Source organism: Dendrobium catenatum, unplaced genomic scaffold (assembly GCF_001605985.2).
Source record: "Dendrobium catenatum unplaced genomic scaffold, ASM160598v2 fragScaff_scaffold_506, whole genome shotgun sequence".
NCBI classification, from domain to species: Eukaryota; Viridiplantae; Streptophyta; class Magnoliopsida; order Asparagales; family Orchidaceae; genus Dendrobium; species Dendrobium catenatum.
The window spans coordinates 600,287-606,219 of NW_021318968.1; positions in this window are offsets into that span (position 1 = coordinate 600,287).

The window sequence follows — 5,933 nt, forward strand, 5'->3', positions numbered from 1 at the left end:
TGGAGGGAGAGGAGGAGGAGGATGTGGAGGAGGAGGGAGGAAAGGGCCATAGTTGTCCTGCCGCCGCCGGAGTGGGGGAAAAGGAAGGGGGGAGATAAGGGCGAGAAAGGGGAGCGGGGTAGGATGGGTGGTGGGGAGGGGTATAAGGGAGGAGAAGGTATGGAGTTGGAGAGTTGGAAGGGAGGGAGAGAAAGACGGGGGAGAAAGCATGGCCGAAGGTTAAAATTGCTAGAGAAGGGAAGGGGTATATACTATTTTTGGGCTATTTTGGGGAGAAGGCGGAGCGGCAGAGACGCCGACTGAAGGGAATCGAGGTATTCGTTGCTATTTATAGTAGGAGAGGCTGGAACGGCGTTTGGCTTAGGAAACTGGTTGCAGGGTAGCGAGTAGTTACGCTTGGGCTTCTAGATTCCAATAATGACTTTTTTTTTTTGAAAAATTTTGGAGCTTCGCTCGTATCATAAATGAGAAGGAAAAAAATATAACACAAAGAAGAGCCAAAAAAATCTAAACTAGCAAGAGCAAAAGCATGCAGTTAAGGTGTGAGCAAATGATTAAAAAGGTCCATAAATAGATTTATTATTTTGTGCGGAGTCCGAACGTCATCCGGAGATCAATAAAAATGTGTCACATCATCCCATTGCTCATTACCGAGCTGGGTACCCCTCGGTACTGAGCTGGGTACCCACGCTGGGTACCCAACGCGTGGGTACCCAACGCTTAACCGGACGTCTGGTATCCGCACAGAATAATAGGCTAATAGCTCCCCTCGGTATTTTATTTTTATTTTATTTCTTGAGAAAAAGAAAAAAAACAATGAATTTATGATATGGATGAGTGTATTACAACTTAACCCCCTACAAAAGTGTATTCATCTTCAAAGTGTTGCAATATAAGAACGATTGTTTCAATAATCACAAATTAATTGATTTTAAAAAATGCATGTGTGCAGAAGATTATAATGCCCATCACTAATCTGCTATGATGAGTGATTATCTACCACAAATGTGTAGAAAATTTTGACTTATTAAAATAATATTTTATGAATTATTAAATATATATAGAGGTGTATAAAATTAAAAAAAGGGAGGTTCCCCATTTTAAATATTTGTGGAAATTTTGGAATGAAATAAAATAAATATGATAACATATTAAATGAGGGAATTAAATAATTGCATTAATTTAGACATTTCTTAATTTACATGCCCTATTAGGATGGAGTGGGGCTGCAACCGAGTCAAGCCAACTTGTGAGTCGGCTGGAACTCGACTTGTTAAAGAGCTCGCGAGTCGAGCTTATCGAGTTTCGAGTTTAATTTGATTATTAAGCTAAAATCTGATAACCTTAAGGAAGCTCGGCTCTATTACTTGTCGAGCAGCTCATTAGGGCGGGTTCAGACATGGACGCAGGATCGCGGGCCGTACTCGGACTTAGACACGCATGTGGGATCACAGGCGAAATGACAGAGCGAAAGCGGATGCGGGATCGCAGATCAGACTCAGACTCGGATGCGAACACGGGATCACATGTGGAATGGTGGGGTTGACGTAGACGCGAGCTCGAATGTGGAAGGTGGGCTCAAATATGGATTTGAGTCACTTGATGAGCTCATTTCAGTGTTACGAGTTGAGCTTGAGCTCGTTTTTTGAGCTCGACTCGAGTTCGAGCTCAAAATTTTGCTTGTGAGTCGAGCTCAAGTTAATTAGACATAACTCAAGCTTGACTCGACTCGTTTGCACCCCTTGGATGGAGATCCAATTATAAAAATGTTTGCACAAAAGGAGTTTGGTCAAAGCATCCACTAGTTGATATTTAGATGCTCTATAAACCACATGAAGTACATCACTATAGTCTATAGACTTGCTTTTGAATAAAATGTTAATAAATAACCACTTTCAGCATCTATAAGTGAAAGATTGTATTCATAACGCCATGAGTGACATATATATTATCAAAATAAATGATTCAGAGCCTAAGGAAGGTGAATGCGGAATTCAATAACTAGGGAACAAACTTACAAACTCCATGAAGCTTAGGCTTCGTTTGGGATGACTTTCTACCTGTTTCTTAAAGCAATTTTTTAGTACAAAATTTAAAATTTTTATGCTAAAAAGCAGTTTTAAGAACCAGGAAGACAGTCGTCCCAAACGAAACCTTAATCTAATATCTATGGTGGCAATAGAGCAATATTTAATGAAAAGTGCAGTGATCATTTAGATATAGTCTAGTGATCAATGGTGGGGTGGTGCATGAATAAATATAGTTTGGTAATCACGAAGGCTATTTATGATGTAATAGATCTATAATTAGTTAAATTTTTTTAGCGTAGAACTTGAACAAAAATTGAGTGCTAGGGAGGAACCAAGCAATACAATTTTGGGACTGGAATTAATCATCTTAACACAAGCAAGGAGATTACAGATGTATTGATGTTGAAATAAGAGAAGTCTATGATGGTGAAGATTGATAGCTTCCTTACAAGAAAAATAGTCTTGTGTATCCTTGATAGAGGATCAGTAGGCAAGAAGACTGAGAACGTATTGCAAGACAATGTTAGAGTTATCTATGATAATGATGCCATAAATATAATAATTATATCATGTATATTATGAATAAAAAAGGATGTAAAAGCTAGAGAGTTAATGAAGTTAAAAGTAATATAAAATTACCATAGTTCATGATACCATGAATATGGAGTTTGTTTGAGGTCATAAATATCTTTATAAACCTTATGTATAAATGAAAGATGATTAGTGTTGATGAAGCTTGGTGTTAGGTTATGATGACATTCTCTGAGTGAAAACTTTGGAGGAAATGAATTATAATATTGAGTTGAAGGGATTTTGTGTTAAGCTTACTGTAAAACAAATGCAATGTCTGCTCCATTATCAATATTGTTGATATGTCTTCTAAAATTACACACTGGTTTTCGAGTTAATATTGTGAAAATGAATTCTTTATGGGTATGATAAGGTCCTTAACAGGTTAAAACAGGTGCCCATGCACCATTTTCTTAAAGTTGTTTGGGTCCTAGTATAACTCATCGAACTTGATTCATTACTAAAATAAATTGTGGCCTCTAGCCAATGGCAAAGGGTGTAAATATAGAGAAGTTTGCAATTAATGCATTTTTGGATGATTTAAAATAAAGGTATTTTATATTATATATGATTTTATAACATCCAAATATGTTTTGGATTTAATGATGATAAAATGAAGACCCAATTTTGATTGTATAAATTAAATTTCTATTTTTTAATTTAATTAATCATAGAATTTATTTTAAAAAATTAAAATAATGGTAAAAATGAGTTAGGTTATTTATGAAGCTTGAGCTAGCAAAAGTTAAATATATTTTGGGTATTGAAAGTTTATTTTATAAAATGTTTAGGCATTTAAAAGGAGATTTATCATTTGAGAACTTGAGTTGAAAATAGATCAAAATTCACATGAGTTCCAAAAATTATTAAATATTTTTATGTTATATAAAATATATTTTAACTTTATTTAAACATTTGATGGTTGTGTTGATCTTTCATAAGGCTTGGTAACAATCTATTCAATCAATAAAATGAAACCTAAAAATACCTAAACTAAATAATATCTAAACTCGAAATTCTTTACTTAATGTTTTAATCCACTTGAATTCTCAATTCAATGATCAATTTGAATGTCATCATCTAAGTGATAAATGCTTCAAGCTTGCTTAGTGAAATACTATCATCATTACGGTTATTATACTTAGATGAACACTTATAATGTATCTAACTAATTATTAGATAACATAACATATATTTTATTATAATTAAATTATTAATGTGTCACATGAGTCAGTCTTAGAGGATCAACAATTGGGTGGTTCTTATTAGGTTGGGAGCAAGATTTGGTGGTTATTACTCTTGTGAACCTTAGAAATTATTCTGTGCGGACACCAGACTGAAATAACCATTCGATTTGTCTCTGTGAATATTAAAAGCGCAGTGAACTGCCATTTTACTGTTCACTAATATGCTTTTTACTGTTTACATAAATAAACAAAATTAAATAACAATACTTATCTCATTTTATTAATAAGAACTGTTTGATCTTTTACCTTTATCTTTACTGGTTCCATCCTCCTTGTCACATTACCCCTTTGTGTTGGAGTTTCTTAATTGTGTAGATTTGAAGGCTGGATAATTGGCTTGGCATTTTTTGCAGGAAGATCGCAGGCTCTAGGTTTTTTTATACTTGTAGGTTAGCCTACTATTTTTGCAAGAAGATTGTGCTGATTGATCTTTTCTCGTTTTTCCTTTTTGGGTGATGTCTACTTACAACTAGGGGCGGAGCCAGAAATTTTTTTTAGTGGGGGCACAAATTAATGATTTTAAAATTACTTTCGATCTGTTTATAAGTAAAATAGTTAGAAAAAAAAAATAATTATACACTGATTTTTTTTTTTTAAATTGAACTACTCCCCAAAGTTCATTTTCTACTGCTTCTCCCACCCTTCAATCAATTATATTTGATATGTGCATTTTATCACCCTCAATTCATGGATATGTGCATTTTATCGCCCTCAATTCATGCTACTTATAGCATTAAAATCAACTCTTTAAAAGCACCCCATAATTTCCCATTTACTAATAATTAATAATAAAATTCAAGTGATTATTCAAAAATATAATTAATTACCAATTTTATTGATGTTTGAAGTTATAGGTCTATAGTTTTCCTTGTCATCCCTAATTTATATATTTGAACAATTAAAATTAATAATAATGATTTTGTTTATATATATAGCCTTAGCTTTTAACATTAGTAAAAGTCCTGAAGCAAGATGGCTTGGACGGTGTAGATGAGCTCAGCTGAAAGGTGACGGTGAAGGACCTCGAGCAGAGAACTTCAATAATGAGTGTGAATTGTTTGTTGTAGAAGGTGCAGCAGATGGAGCTAGGCGCGCTTTCAAAGGCTCATAATGATCTAACTTATCTTAAAATATTCAGATATGATATATTCCCTTTTCCTCAAAACACCCCACTTATTCTTCCTACTAGCCTTCTTCCTCATCTTCTCCATCGCCATCCTACTCTGCTCACACTGCGAAGCTGATCTCGGTGCCGGCCTCCATCATGTGCAGCTGACGCTGCCGGTCGGGAAGTCGAACCCAATATCACTGATAGCCTTCGCTGCAGATCCAAACTCGTTCAGCTGATTGCTATTTGTGTGGCTCTCATATAATTTCTGGCGGGCCAGTGGGGGCACATGCCCCCAGTGCCCCCACCGTGGCTCCGCCCCTGCTTACAACCCTAGAATATTATTAGGAATTTTTGTCTCTCTTAGTATAAGGAACCACTGACTCTTATGTTTTATTTTATTTTATTATGTAGCTTCTGTAAGCATTACTGGGCTGGAGGTTCCTTTTAAGGACCTTGTAATCCTTTTATGAATTAATGTGTAGGTCTCTCCGAGGGTCCCCCCCCCACCCCCTCTCACAAAAAAAAAAAATCAAATACACTCTTTTTACGTAACAACAAAGTGTGGAATCATTACGTTAAATAATAACATCTTTTTGTAATAATAATGTAAGAAAATAAGATTTTGAAAATTAGATCGAATATTGAACCAAAATAATGAGAGATTTAAAGTTCAAATGTTCAACCAAATTTGAATCAAATAATGTAATAAATATTAAAATTATTTTAATATAAATTAAAAAATATAATAATAATATTTTTTACTATTCCAATATATAATATTCTAAATCATACAGCTCATTATTGAATATTTGAATATGATTTTAAATCATAATTTTGGGACATGATATTTTAATTATTTATAATATGTTCAAGTTCAAATAACAACAATATTCAACTTAAAGGTTCAAAAACATAAATTGGAGGGGGCTAATTTGCTATAACCTCTAAATCTTTTATTATTTTCAATTTGATCAA